Source organism: Bufo bufo, chromosome 5 (assembly GCF_905171765.1).
Source record: "Bufo bufo chromosome 5, aBufBuf1.1, whole genome shotgun sequence".
Classification (NCBI taxonomy): domain Eukaryota; kingdom Metazoa; phylum Chordata; class Amphibia; order Anura; family Bufonidae; genus Bufo; species Bufo bufo.
This window is the reverse complement of record NC_053393.1, coordinates 394,566,212-394,582,449: the sequence shown is the minus strand read 5'-3', so window position 1 is coordinate 394,582,449 and position 16,238 is coordinate 394,566,212.

Below are 16,238 nucleotides of genomic sequence, written 5' to 3'. Positions count from 1 at the left end.
ATGGTTATAAGGGAAAATAATAGCATTCTTAACCCCTTAAGGACACATGACGTACCGGTACGGCATGTTTCCCGAGTCCTTAATGACACATGACGTACCGGTACGTCATGTGTTGTTCCGATCACTGCCGCCTGGCCGGCGGTGATCGGAACAAGGTGCCTGCTCAAATCATTGAGCAGGCACCTCGGCTAAATGCGCGGGGGGGGTCCCGTGACCCCCCCCCCCCCGTGTCGGCGATCGCAGCAAACCGCAGGTCAATTCAGACCTGCGGTTTGCTGCGCTTTCTGCAGTTTCTGGACCGCGGGGATCAGAAACTTAAAAAAACCCAAAATATAGATTTTCACTCCCCCTGCACCCCTGAGTGATTTTATGGCGGCGGGTGGTGCAGGGGGGGGGTTGCGGGCGGTGCGGCAGGCGGGATCACGATCCCCCGCCCGCCTCTTCTTGAATATTCATTGGTGTACAGTGGTTATACCAGAGTGTCAGCACATTGCTGAGACTCTGGTATAAACAGCTGACATCTGTGCTGTGATGTCAGCCGTTTAACCCTTTCCACACCGCGGTCCATACGGACCGCGGTATGGAAGAGCAGAGGTTAACAGTCAGGGAGCTCCCTCCCTCTCCCATCAGGGGGCTGCTGTGCCTTTGCAGCCCCCAGACAGGATGGGGTGACAGAGGGAGGGAGCCCCCCTCCTTACCCTTACCTGTCTGCTCAGTTGTGGCCACAACTGAGCAGACGGGGAAGGTTCCCATGGCAACAGGACGCCTTCTCAAGCATCCTGCTGTCCATGGTGCTGAACAGATCTGTGCTAAAGGCATAGATCTGTTCAGACAAAGTGTAAGTAAAATACAGTACAATACACCATATAGTGTACTGTACTTTATTATACAGACATCAGACCCACTGGATCTTCAAGAACCAAGTGGGTCTGGGTCAAAAAAAAGTGAAAAAAGTAAAGTTAAAAAAACACATTTATCACTGAATAAAAAATAAAAAATACACTACACATATTAGGTATCGCCGCATCCGTAACGACCTGATGTATAAAACGGCCATGTTACTTTCCCTGCACGGTGAACGCCATAAAAATAAAAAAAATTAAAACTATGAGGAAATTGAAATTTTGCCCACCTTACTTCCCAAAAAAGGTAATAAAAGTGATCAAAAAAGTCACATGTACGCCAAAATAGTGCCAATCAAACCGTCATCTCATCCCACAAAAAATGAGACCCTACCTAAGATAATCGCCCAAAAACTGAAAAAACTATGGCTCTGAAACTATGGAGACACTATAACATGATTTTTTTTGTTTCAAAAATGAAATCATTGTGTAAAACTTACATAAATAAAAAAAATTGTATACATATTAGGTATCGCCGCGTCCATGAGAACCTGCTCTATAAAAATACCACAAGCTCTAACCTGTCAGATGAATGTTGTAAATAACAAAAAAAAAAAACGGTGCCAAAACAGCTATTTCTTGTTACCTTGCCTCACAAAAAGTGTAATATAGAGCAAGCAAAAATCATATGTACCCTAAACTAGTACCAACGAAACTATCCCGTAGTTTCTAAAATGGGGTCACTTTTTTGGATTTTCTACTCTAGGGGTGCATCAGGGGGGCTTCAAATAGGACATGGTGTAAAAAAAAACAGTCTAGCAAAATCTGCCTTCCAAAAACCGTATGGCATTCCTTTCCATCTGCACCCTGCCGTGTGCCTGTACAGCAGTTTACAACCACATATGGGGTGTTTCTGTAAACTACAGAATCAGAGCCATAAATAATGAGTTTTGTTTGGCTGTTAACCCTTGCTTTGTAACTGGAAAAAAATTATTAAAATGGAAAATCTGCCAAAAAAGTGAAATTTTGAAATTGTATCTCTATTTTCCATTAAATCTTGTGCAACACCTAAAGGGTTAACAAAGTTTGTAAAATCAGTTTTGAATACCTTGAGGGGTGTAGTTTCTTAGATGGGGTCACTTTTATGGAGTTTCTACTCTAGGGGTGCATCAGGGGGGCTTCACATGGGACATGGTGTAAAAAAAAACAGTCCAGCAAAATCTGCCTTCCAAAAACCATACGGCGCACCTTTCCCTCTATGCCCTACTGTGTGCCCGTACAGTAGTTTACGGCCACATATGGGGTGTTTCTGCAAACTACAGAACCGGGGTAATAAATATAGCATTTTGTTTGGCTGTTAACCCTTGCTTTGTTACTGGAAAAAATGAATTAAAATGGAAAATTTACCAAAAAATCTAAATTCTGAAATGTTATCACCATTTGCCATTAACTCTTGTGGAACACCTAAAGAGTTAACGACGTTTGTAAAATCTGTTTTGAATACCTTGAGGGGTGTAGTTTCTAGAATGGAGTCATTTTTGGGTGGTTTCTATTATGTAAGCCTCACAAAGTGACTTCAGACCTGAACTGGTCCCTAAAAAGTGGGTTTTTGAAAATTTCTGAAAAATTTCAAGATTTGCTTCTAAACTTCTAAGCCTTGTAACATCCCCCAAAAATAAAATATCATTCCCAAATTGATCCAAACATGAAGTAGACATATGGGGAATGTAAAGTAATAACTATTTTTGTAGGTATTACTATGTATTATAGAAGTAGAGAAATTGAAACTTGGAAATTTGCAATTTTTTACAAATTTTTGGTAAATTTGGTATTTTTTTATAAATAAAAATGAATTTTTTTTACTTCATTTTACCAGTGTCATGAAGTACAAAAAAACAATCTCAGAATGGCCTGGATAAGTCAGTGTTTTAAAGTTATCACCACTTAAAGTGACACTGGTCAGATTTGCAAAAAATGGCCTGGTCCTTAAGGTGAAATAAGGCTGTGTCCCTAAGGGGTTAATATAGCTTTAGGGGTTAAAAAATTTAAAATAAAATAACTCACCTGATCTTGTTGTTTGCACAGCCGGCATCATCTTCTTTCTTCTTCTTTCAGGACCTGCCAAAGGACCTTTGACAAAACCTTCTATCTTCATTCAGCAGGACCTGCACTGATGTCACTGTGCTCACCACGTGAGTGAATAAGTCCATGTCTGGGTACCACAGTCAGTTTTTTTTTATCACGCCCGTGCAAAACGCATTGCACCTGCGAGATAAAAACTGAACATCGGAACGCAATCATAGTCAAAACTGACCGCAATTGCGTACCTACTTGCACGATTTTCCCTGATCGCAGACGCAACGCATCTGGACCTAATCCGGACACGCTCGTCTGCAAGGGGCCTTTTAGTGAATTCACCATCACCACCTCCTCAGGCAGAGAGTTCCATAGTCTCACTGCTCTTACCGTAAAGATTCCATAAAGAATCCTCTTCTATGTTTGTGTACAAACCTTCTTTCCTCCAGATGGAGTGGATGTCCCCTTGTCACAGTCCTGGGGATAAATAGATGATGCATTGGCAGATCCAGGGGGGAAGGCAAAGGGACAATGAGGAGTTTCCCGCTGATTTTCCCTTTTAACGCTGGCCGCCGCCACAGTGCCGCACTGTAATTACAATACCTGTCCTGCGGGCTAAGTTCACACACGCAAGCCAGGAGAGGAAGTGGGCAGCAAAGTTGGAAGAGCCTGAAGCTGCTGCTGCGCGCCTGCTAGTGAGGTTGGCGGCGGCGTGATAGTGTTCGATGAAAAAAAAACAATGCCGGTCAATTGGCCGGAAATTCCCTGTAGGGGTCCTACCTATACATTATAAAACGACATACTTTATTTCTGTCATTAAAACCACAATCCTATACTAATGCAAATTAAAACTATCAGGCTTTATTCGGGGATTATTCAGTTGCAATCCACCAGTGTGAACTACGGAGCCTTATTTGGGAAATGTTCCTATAATATTTGCCGCAAGAGTGAGTGATTATGTTGTTGTATATCACACACAATCTTTGTGCTGGGAGTGTTTTTGTACTGTAGTGTACAAATATATAATCCATAGAGTTTGATATCTTTTGTTGTTACCGTAATTTTCCTGTCGCCCATGACAGCACCACCAGAGAGAAGGATCCGCCCCCTCGAGACAGGAAACCTGCAGAATAAAAAGGGCGGACACTCTCCTTCCCTTCAGTGTGGTTTCCTGTCTCTGGTGGGAAGCCTGCAGCATGGATGCAACAAGATCCCTCTCTCTGGTGGCGCTCCGCTACTGACCTGCGGTCCCTGGAAGTTGGCGGCATCGAGGTGCGCTGAGGGCCGAGCAGAGGCACAGCTGAACTCCGGAGGGGGTACTCAGTGTGCTGGAGCTGGGGAAAGCTGGCACCTCCATGGAGGTGCCGCGAAGATGGAACGCCGGCCACCAGGGGGAGGAAGAGGAGGGGCTTCGGCAGTGAGTGCCGGATAGAGCTCCTGTAGTCATGTGACCGGCATAAACATCGGCAGTGACGTCATCTGCATGCGCTCTATGAGAAGGAGCGCGATTGTTGTTGCCGGTGTCTGTTTACGACCTGGCTGAGCTGCCTGCATCATGGAGGAAGACAAGCCTCTGAGGAGCCTGCTGTCCCTCCTGCTCCGGTACCTCTGAAGGGGTGAGTGTGGGTCTTATGACCTAGATACTCTTGTACTGATAGGCGTTACTGTTTATTTACAGGTTAAGCCTAGGAAAGTGGTGGCCAAAAAGAAGAATAGAGAATGTGTTTTGTGTAAAGTGGGGTTTCCCTCCGGCTGGGATAAAAAAAATGTGCCAGACCTGTATAGACAAAATGGTTGCAGAAGAATCTCCTTCCTTTTATAAATGTCTACAGGCTTTGGTTCGGTCAGAGGTTAACTCCTCCTTAACCGCTAAAAAGGAACAAAGGCCTATTCGTAAAGAGACCTGGCGAAATCCCATTTTTTCAGAAGAAGAGGAGGATTTTCCTTCTTCAGTAATTGAACTTTCTGATATCTCATAGCAATCCTCTCCTGATGAGGAAGAAGGTCAGGGGCGGAGACCGTGTTTCCCTGTGGAAGATATGGAGAAGCTTTTAAAGGCCGTTCGTTCTACTATGGGCATAGAAGAGACCCGGGAGCCCCGTTCCTTTCAGGACATTATGTTCGAGGGGTTAGAAGCCAGACAACATGGTACTTTTCCAGTACACAAAAATGTAGCTGCTTTGATTAAAGGGGAGTGGAAGAAACCCAATAAGAGTGTTTATTTCCAAAAATCTCAAACGCAAATACCCCTTTAAAGACGAGGACTCTGCCTCCTGGGATAAGGCTCCCCGTATTGATGTGGCCATCTCCAAGGTCTCAAGAAAGACGGCCCTGCCATTTGAGGATACCGGTATATTTAAAGATCCTCTAGATAAAAAAGCTGACGCTTTCCTTAAGGGAACTTGGGAGGCATCAACTTCATCTTTTAGGCCCAGTATAGCCTCCACCTGTACTGCCCGTTCCTTAATTGTTTGGCTGTCTAAATTAGAAACTCAGCTAAAAAACAGGAGTCCCCGTGAGGAGATTCTGGCCTCCCTCAATACGATTAAAAAAGCAGCTGAATTTTTGGCAGGAGCGTCTACTGACTCGGTCAGACTAGCCGCTAAGTCAGCAGCCCTATCCAATTCGGCTCGGAGAGCACTATGGATTAAAAATTGGAGTGGCGATACTGCCTCCAAGACAAAGCTCTGCGGAGTTCCGTGTGAGGGGGAGTACCTCTTTGGTCCTAGTTTAGATGACCTCCTGGATAAGGCGACTGACAAAAAGAGAAAGTTTCCCGGATTTCAGAGCTCTTTCCCCAGTAAAAGCAGGTTTAGTCGCTCCTTTCGTCCCTTTAAGGGAAACCAGGAACAAGATAGAAAACCTAGAGAAGACCGGTTTAGGGGTCAAAGGAAGAGCAGGAATTTTTTCTTTAGCCAGCCCTCCTCAGATAAAAAAAAGTCAGACCAACAATGACGCCAGCACTCCGGTAGGGGGCAAACTGAAGGATTGCGCATTAGAATGGAGGAAGATTTCCTTGAGCCCTTGGGTACTCGATACCATATCCAGAGGCCTTTATCTGGAATTCCTTCAGTCTCCTCCTGCCAGATTCTTACCCACCGTAGTTCCTTGTTCCATGCAGGGAAGATCCATCATGGGAAAAGAGGTGTTAAAATTAGTAGAAAAATCCGTTTTAATCCAGGTATTGGAAGAGGAAAGAGGAAAAGGGTTACGGTTCCTTGAGAACCATTATAAATCTAAAGAGTTCCCGTCCACTAAAGAAACAGGTGTTCCTGGGCTTAATTTTGGACTCTTCTCTCCAGAGATGTTTTTTGCCTATAGAGAAGATACAGTCCGTTCAAAGCAAGATTACAAGTCTAACCCAAACACCAGTGACATCCATAAGGAAGGCAATGTCAGTCCTGGGCTCCCTCACGTCCTGTATTCCAGCAGTAAGGTGGGCACAATTTCATTCCAAGGCCTTACAGTGGGAGATTCTGGCCAGTTGGGAGAAGAGCAAATCACTGGAGGCCAGTTTGGAAGTCTCTTCCCAGACTATCCAGGAACTAGCCTGGTGGCTAGAAAAAGGCAGAGCCCTTATGAAAGAAGCCTTCTCTATTCTGGAGCTAGCAGAGAGAACGTGTACCTCGATTTCAGCTGTTCACATAAGGGGTGTGGAGAACAAACAAGCCGATTTCCTGAGCCGTCATACCCTGTCTCAGGGGGAATGGTCTTTGGATCCATTAATCTTCCAGAAAATCGTAGATCTTTGGGGCCTTCCGGAAATCGACTTGTTTGCTACCAATTCGAACAAGAAAGTACCAGAGTTCTTTTCCCTAAACCAGTCGGGGTCCCCTTGTCACGAGGGTGTCAAGAGCCACGCCTGACTCCGTTATACCCGGGGTCAGAAAGTCGCAGCGGGTGGCTGCGCGCTCGATGTACAAAGACAGTGCTGTTTCGTAATGGTAACTTTCTGGGTTTGCCTTGCAACCATTTTTGGCTCACTCAGGGATCCGTAGCTTCTCCTCCTCAGCTGTTTCTTGTCCAGCAATCCCAACCTCCTTATATTCCCATCTCCCACTTCTCTGGTTGCCGGATATAGAGCTTCCTGCCTGGACTTCTATACTGACCCACTGGAGCTGTGTAGTTGTGTTCCCTGGTTGTTGTTCCAGAACAATACCCTCCGGATCCCTGTTGGGCCTTGGTGGTCTGCTGTGGTCGCCCACCTGGGATTATATGTTTGTCTGTATTGTCTGTCCTCTCCTTGGTGTTTTCCTCTTAGTGTCAGTGGTGCGGACTAATGATCCCACCGCCCCGTTCACTACATAGGGCTCATCCTAGGGAAAGCCAGGGTTTAGGCACGTGATCGGCGTACGGGTGAGGAACCCGTCTAGGGACGTCAGGGCAGTCAGGTGCCAGCCGCAAGGTGAGTCAGGGGTCACCACCTTTCCCTCTCCCTTGGACAGGGCCTTCCCATTTTCCTCCTTTTGCGTGACGCCGGTCATTACACCCCTTGTGGGATGGATGCTCTGTCCCAGGAGTGGAAGTTTCGCCTGGCTTACGCCTTTCCCCCCTTTCCCCTGATTCCCCGGGTTTTGAGGAAAATTCGGGAAGAAAAGGCCAGGGTAATTCTAATAGCACCCTTTTAGCCCAGGAGAGCCTGGTTCTCGGGGCTCAGGACCATGTCAGTATCCGTTCCTTGGATTCTTCCTTCGGCCCGGGGGCTTCTAAGCCAGGGACCAGTGTTACATCCAGCCGTGGAGAACCTACACTTAACGGCCTGGAATTTGAGAGGTGGCGCCCTAGTTTCTACCCTGCTAAAGAGCAAGAAAGAGGTCACTGTAGGAATTTACAGCAGAATCTGGCATAAATTTCTAGACTTCGGCCAGATCCGGTTAGGAAGCATCCCTGCAGTAGCAGCCTTACATACTATCCTGGAGTTTCTACAGAAGGGGCTAGAGCTAGGGCTAGCAGTCAGCACTCTAAAAGTTCAGGTCTCAGCTCTTTCAGGCTTGTTTAACCAGAACTTAGCGGGGAATCCATGGGTTTCCAGATTTTTTAGGGCTATAGATAGAACCTCCCTAGTTTCAGTTCCTAGGCCTCCTCCGTGGAGTTTAGAGGTGGTGCTGAAAGCCTTATCGGAGTCTCCCTTTGAGCCTATTGAGTCCTCCTCTATTAAACATCTGACCTTCAAACTAGCCTTGTTAATAGCCTTAACCTCCGCCCGCAGAATTAGTGAGATTCAGGCCATCTCCATAAACTCTCCGTACACCTTAATATTAGAAGACAAGGTCATCATTCGTCCTGACCCGGCTTTCCTCCCAAAAGTCGTCTCCAAATTTCACCGTTCTCAGGAGATTTTTCTTCCTACCCTTTTCCAGAATCCTTCCACTAAGGAGGAAGAGTCTCTCCATTGTCTAGATGTTAGAAGAGCTCTTTTAGCTTATCTGTCCTCTACATCTGCCTGGCGGAAGTCTTCTTCACTGTTCCTTCAGTTTCAGGGAGTGAATAAGGGTTCGGCTGCTTCTAAGTGTTCCATCGCCCGATGGATTGTTGCTGCTATTTCCTTATCTTATCTATCCTCTGGTCTGTCCCCTCCTGTTGGGTTAAGGGCTCACTCGACCAGAGCGGTTGCAGCATCTTGGGCAGAGAGGTCCTCGGTTCCAATCGAGAAAATTTGCAAGGCAGCCACTTGGTCTTCACCCTCTACCTTCTTTAAACATTATAGTTTGGACCTAAACTTTTCGGGGGATTCTTCCTTTGGTGAAGGGGTCCTTCTTTCTACATCCCACCCTTAAGAGTTCCTCTTGTAAATCTCTGGTGGTGCTGTCATGGGCGACAGGAAAAAATGGTATTACTTACCGGTAATTTTATTTTACGGAGCCCATGACAGCACCCTATGTGTGTCCTTCCTTTTGCACAGGTGTAAAAAAAAAAAAAGGGTTATTTACACGTCTAATATATGTTGGCGGCCTTCCTCCGATACTTGGAAAACTCACTGAAGGGAAGGAGAGTGTCCGCCCTTTTTATTCTGCAGGTTTCCTGTTTCGAGGGGGCGGATCCTTCTCTCTGGTGGTGCTGTCATGGGCTCCGTAAAATAAAATTACCGGTAAGTAATACCATTTTTCACACCATGTCCCTATATATGTGCTATTTAATGGAGCTGCTGCTCCTGCCACTCTGTGTTAGCGCACTAGTGGTGAGTAGGGGGTATCAGTGCTGTCCGCACTGCCCACTACTCCTATCTCTGTAACCTATCACATACAAAGGGACAATAGCACAGACGTACCCCTGGATATGTACACCACAATCACCTCATGTACACTGATTGGTCAGGATCTCATTCATACTCACTCAATTCTGCAGTCTAACTAATGCTCAGTATAATCACACTCTGGATGATTTCTAACTATACCCTAAGCCTTTTAGATAAATATATATACAGTCAGGTCCATAAATATTGGGACATCGACACAATTCTAAAATTTTTGGCTCTATACACCACCACAATGGATTTGAAATGAAACAAACAAGATGTGCTTTAACTGCAGACTGTCAGCTTTAATTTGAGGTTATTTACATGCAAATCAGGTGAACGGTGTAGGAATTACGGAAAAATTTATAGAGTAGTAAGGCACACCACCACTTGGCACCACAAGGAGAATTGATATAACAATATTTTATTCTTATTCGTTGTGACATATAATATTTATTCAAACATACTAAAATGCATAGCTAAAATTATTACTTTAAAATTCATAAAACATAAGTCATCAATAGTATAATTTAGTATAATTTACTGGAATTTAAACAAAGTTTTGTATGAAAGCAGTCTCTCCAAAGGGTTAATTAATCCAATTGATGTCCCGATAGGAGGTATTTAGGTGTTGGGGATCGATCTAGTAATCAGATATAGTTTTTTAAGCAATCGCTTATATCCTTTATAATTTGATCGCCACTTCACATAATCGCAATACAGGGAGTGCAGAATTATTAGGCAAGTTGTATTTTTGAGGATTAATTTTATTATTGAACAACAACCATGTTCTCAATGAACCCAAAAAACTCATTAATATCAAAGCTGAATATTTTTGGAAGTAGTTTTTAGTTTGTTTTTAGTTTTAGCTATTTTAGGGGGATATCTGTCACGAGGGTATCAAGAGCCACGTCTGACTCCGTTATACCCGGGGTCAGGAAGTCGCAGCGGGTGGCTGCGCGCTCTATATCTAAAGATCATGGTGTTTCTTAGTTATTGTTTTCTGTGTTTGCCTTGCTATCCTTTTTGTCTCTCTCAGGGATCCGTAGCTTCTCCTCCTCAGCTGTTTCGTGTCTGCCACTCCCTACCTCCTTATATTCTCCCCTCACACTTCTCTAGTTGCCAGTTATAGAGCTTCCTGCCTGGACATCTATACTGACCCACTGGAGTGGTTAATCCTGGTTGTTGTTCCTGTGTGCTACCCTCCGGATCCCTGTTTGGCTTATTGTTGTCTCCTGTTGTCGCCCACCTGGGAATATATGTTGAGTCTGTGTTGTCTGTCCTCCCCTTGGTGTTTTCCCTTAGAGTTAGTGGTGCGGACTAGTGTTCCCATCGCCCTGTTCACTACCTAGGGCTCAGCTCAGGGAAAGCCAGGGCTTTAGGCACGTGAACGGCGTACGGGTGAGGAACCCGTCTAGGGACGTCAGGGCAGCCAGGTGCCAGCCGCCAGGTGAGTCAGGGGTCACCATCTTCCCTCTCACTTGGGCAGGGCCTTCCTCGTTCCCTCCCTCTGTGTCACGTATGTGATAGCCACGCCGACCGTGATATTATAACTGGCCCTTACTTTTTGAGAAAAAAATAAAAATAAATTTTTTTTTTTAATTTTTATTTTTTTATTTTTTTTTCTCTCTCTACTTAGAATCCAATATGGATCCTATTGATGCCTTGGCAGAACAGCTTCAAAGCCTGTCTTTGGAGGTGGCAGGATTGAAGGCGTCTGTTCTCCAACAACAGCAGCAAATGCAGCAGACCGCACCCCCAGCGGTTGCTATGGGTAAACCAGGTTGTCACTGAACCCAAGGTTGCTCTTCCCGACAGATTTTCTGGGGGAAGGGACAAATTTGCAACGTTCCGTGAGGCCTGCAAATTATATTTTAAGTTGCGCCCTTACTCCTCAGGTCATGAAGAACAGCGGGTTGGGATTGTCATTTCCCTGCTTCAGGGGGATCCGCAATCCTGGGCGTTCTCGTTACCCCCTGGTTCTCAGGCTCTTCGGTCAGTGGAGGGATTTTTTGGGGCTTTGGGTCTCATATATGATGACCCTGACCGAGTCGCCCTGGCTGAGTCGAAGTTACGGAGACTCCTACAGGGAGATCGGTCAGCAGAGGAATATTGCTCAGAGTTCCGTAGGTGGGCTACGGATACTCAGTGGAACGACCCGGCTCTCAGGAGTCAGTTCTGCTCTGGGTTATCTGAAAGGGTTAAGGATGCACTGGCGCTGTATGAGACCCCCCTTTCCCTTGATGCTGTTATGTCCCTCTCTATCAGAATAGATAGACGTCTTAGGGAGAGATCGAAAATTCCGGAGCAATTGGTTACCTCTCCCAAGCAACAGTCAGCCTGTACTGACTTAGATGAGCCTATGCAGCTAGGCGGAACTTCTCGTCAGGTTCGTCCTCCCGAGATTCGCCGTAGGGGGGGGGCTTGTTTTTTCTGTGGGGGGAGGGGTCATTTCATTAATGTCTGTCCCTCCTTTCTCAAAAACAAAAGACCGTCGGAAAACTACTAACCCCGGGCTGTGCGGAGGATGTCAGCCGGGGGGTATACGTTTCCTCCATACGAACATCTCAATTTGTGTTACCAGCGGTCATTGTTTTTGGTGTTAAGACGGAGTCTATTTCTGTTTTTCTAGACAGTGGAGCAGGGGTAAACTTGATTGATGCCCATTTTGCCCGCACTATGAGTTTGTCTCTCTGTACGCTGCAGAGACCTATTCCCGTATTCGCTATAGATTCTGCTCCTCTGTCTCAGAGAAACCTCACCCACATTGTTCGTAATTTACACCTTCGGGTAGGGGACCACCATAATGAGTGTCTTTCATGTTACGTTCTAGAGGGCGTTCCCTCTCCGGTGGTATTGGGTCTTCCCTGGTTGGTAGCGCACAATCCAGTGGTGGATTGGCAGGCCAGGGAGATATTGGAGTGGAGTGAGCATTGCAGAGAGAATTGCTTAAATAACAATTGCTTAATCGCCTCCATAGCTTCCCTACCTACATTTATTTCGGACTTTGAGGACGTTTTTTCTGAAAAGGGTTGTCAGAAACTACCACCTCATCGTCCTTATGATTGCCCGGTTAACCTGATTCCCGGGGCAAAATTACCCAAGTCCAGGTTGTATAATCTTTCGGGTCCCGAGAGACAAGCCATGAAAGATTATATCTCCGAGAGTCTGGCTAAGGGACACATCAGACCCTCTTCTTCACCCGTGGCTGCAGGGTTTTTCTTTGTTAAAAAGAAAGATGGGGGCCTGCGTCCTTGCTTAGATTTCCGTGAGTTAAACCAGATAACCATCCGTGACCCATACCCTCTTCCTCTCATTCCTGACCTTTTTAATCAGATTGCGGGTGCTAAGTGGTTCTCCAAACTTGATCTTAGGGGGGCCTACAATCTGATTCGTATCAGGGAAGGGGATGAGTGGAAGACAGCTTTTAACACCCCTGAGGGGCATTATGAAAATCTTGTTATGCCTTTCGGTCTGACCAATGCCCCTGCTGTCTTCCAACATTTCGTTAATGATATTTTTAGTCATCTCATCGGCAGGTTTGTAGTCATATACCTAGATGATATCTTAATTTATTCGGCTGATCTGAAAACACATGAGGTGCATGTCAGGCAAGTACTGCAGGTCCTACGGACGAATAAATTATATGCGAAAATTGAAAAATGTGTCTTCGCTGTTCAGGAATTACAGTTCCTGGGATATCTATTATCTGCTTCAGGTTTCCGCATGGATCCTGGGAAGGTCCAGGCAATTTTAGATTGGGATCTTCCTGAGAACCTTAAAGCCCTACAACGGTTTTTGGGTTTCGCTAATTTCTATAGAAAGTTCATTAAAAATTATTCAGTGATCGTTGAACCCCTTACCGACATGACTAGGAAGGGGACGGATTTTTCCAAATGGTCTGACGCCGCTAAAGATGCATTTTCCTCTCTAAAGGAGAGGTTTACCTCGGCACCTGTTCTAATTCAACCTGATGTCTCCCAGCCTTTTATTGTCGAGGTAGATGCGTCAGAGGTGGGAGTGGGAGCTGTATTGTCTCAGGGTCCGTCTCCTGGCAAATGGTGTCCTTGCGCTTTCTTTTCCAAAAAATTATCTTCTGCAGAGAAGAATTATGATATTGGAAATAGGGAACTGTTGGCGATTAAACTGGCGCTTGAAGAGTGGCGTCACTTCTTAGAGGGAGCAATCCACCCCGTCACGGTGATTACGGATCACAAGAACCTTCTGTACCTAGAATCGGCTAAACGTCTCACCCCTAGACAAGCTAGGTGGTCGCTATTCTTTACCAGATTTAACTTTGTAATCACCTATCGTCCTGGGGCAAAAAATACCAAGGCAGACGCATTATCTCGTAGTTTCCCTGGAGGGGGTAATGTTTGTGATCCGGTACCTATTTTACAAAGAGGAGTGGTTGTCTCTGCTCTACACTCTGTTCTAGAGGGAAAGGTGTTAGAGGCTCAGGGGGACGCCCCGGCCTCTTGCCCTCAGAGAAATTGTTTGTACCGTTAAACCTGCGTCTTGAATTATTAAAAGAACATCATAATTCGGCACTTGCTGGACACCCGGGTAGTAAAGCAACCTTGGAGCTTTTATCTCGTCGTTTTTGGTGGCCAAGGTTGCGTCAGGATGTAATGGATTTCGTGTCTACTTGTTCTACTTGTGCACGCGCGAAAGTCTCTCATACACGTCCAGCAGGGTCTTTATTGCCACTTTTCATTCCCAATAGGCCATGGACACATCTGTCTATGGATTTCATCACTGACTTACCGTTGTCGGCGGGTAAAACAGTTATCTTGGTAGTAGTAGACAGGTTTAGCAAAATGGTACACTTTATTGCGCTACCCGCACTTCCTAATGCTAAAACTCTCGCTCAGGTGTTTATCAGTGAAATCGTGAAGCTTCACGGGGTCCCTTCCGATGTGGTTTCGGATAGGGGAACCCAGTTTATTTCTAAGTTTTGGAAAGCTTTTTGTTCCCGTTTGGGGGTTCACTTGTCCTTTTCCTCAGCTTTCCATCCTCAGTCGAATGGACAGACTGAGCGTACCAACCAAAACCTAGAAACATATTTAAGGTGTTTTGTGTCTGAAAACCAAGAGTTGTGGTCATCATACTTACCGTTAGCTGAGTTTGCCATAAATAATCATTATCAGGAGTCCACTGGCAAGTCACCATTCCTTGGTGCATACGGTTTTCATCCCCAATTTTGTACTTTCAAAGAGGGGGGGGTCTTCTGGGGTTCCTGAAGAGGAAAGGTTTTCTTCATCTCTTTCATCGGTATGGCAGAAGGTGCAAGTTAACCTGAAAAAGATGAGTGGTAAATATAAATGCATGGCCGATAAGAAACGGTCGCCAGGTCCAGACCTAGGAGTGAATGACTGTGTGGTTGTCTACTAGGAATATTAAGTTGAAGGTTCCTTCTTGGAAACTGGGTCCTAGGTTCATTGGTCCCTATAAAATAGTAGCCGTCATTAACCCTGTGGCTTTTCGCCTGGAGCTACCTCAGACTTTTAAGATCCATAACGTCTTCCATAAATCGTTACTCAAGAAGTATGTTCCACCTCTAGAACCATCGCCGCTGCCACCTCCTCCTGTTATTGTGGATGGTAATCTGGAGTTTCAAATAGCCAGAATTGTTGATTCTCGTCGGGTCCGCCGCTCTCTTCAGTATCTTGTGCATTGGAGGGGTTACGGTCCCGAGGAAAGAATGTGGGTTCCAGCGTCAGAGGTAAACGCCAACAGGTTAATTCAGACTTTCCATGCCTCTCATCCGGAGAGACCTGGTCCTGAGTGTCCGGAGGCCCCTCGTGAAAGGGGGGGTACTGTCACGAGGGTATCAAGAGCCACGTCTGACTCCGTTATACCCGGGGTCAGGAAGTCGCAGCGGGTGGCTGCGCACTCTATATCTAAAGATCATGGTGTTTCTTAGTTATTGTTTTCTGTGTTTGCCTTGCTATCCTTTTTGTCTCTCTCAGGGATCCGTAGCTTCTCCTCCTCAGCTGTTTCGTGTCTGCCACTCCCTACCTCCTTATATTCTCCCCTCACACTTCTCTAGTTGCCAGTTATAGAGCTTCCTGCCTGGACATCTATACTGACCCACTGGAGTGGTTAATCCTGGTTGTTGTTCCTGTGTGCTACCCTCCGGATCCCTGTTTGGCTTATTGTTGTCTCCTGTTGTCGCCCACCTGGGAATATATGTTGAGTCTGTGTTGTCTGTCCTCCCCTTGGTGTTTTCCCTTAGAGTTAGTGGTGCGGACTAGTGTTCCCATCGCCCTGTTCACTACCTAGGGCTCAGCTCAGGGAGAGCCAGGGCTTTAGGCACGTGATCGGCGTACGGGTGAGGAACCCGTCTAGGGACGTCAGGGCAGCCAGGTGCCAGCCGCCAGGTGAGTCAGGTGTCACCATCTTCCCTCTCACTTGGGCAGGGCCTTCCTCGTTCCCTCCCTCTGTGTCACGTATGTGATAGCCACGCCGACCGTGATAATATCTGTGTGTGCAGGTGACTATTACTGTGCATAATTATTAGGCAACTTAACAAAAAACAAATATATACCCATTTCAATTATTTATTTTTACCAGTGAAACCAATATAACATCTCAACATTCACAAATATACATTTCTGACATTCAAAAACAAAACAAAAACAAATCAGTGACCAATATAGCCACCTTTCTTTGCAAGGACACTCAAAAGCCTGCCATCCATGGATTCTGTCAGTGTTTTGATCTGTTCACCATCAACATTGCGTGCAGCAGCAACCACAGCCTCCCAGACACTGTTCAGAGAGGTGTACTGTTTTCCCTCCTTGTAAATCTCACATTTGATGATGGACCACAGGTTCTCAATGGGGTTCAGATCAGGTGAACAAGGAGGCCATGTCATTAGATTTTCTTCTTTTATACCCTTTCTTGCCAGCCACGCTGTGGAGTACTTGGACGCGTGTGATGGAGCATTGTCCTGCATGAAAATCATGTTTTTCTTGAAGGATGCAGACTTCTTCCTGTACCACTGCTTGAAGAAGGTGTCTTCCAGAAACTGGCAGTAGGACTGGGAGTTGAGCTTGACTCCATCCTCAACCCGAAAAGGC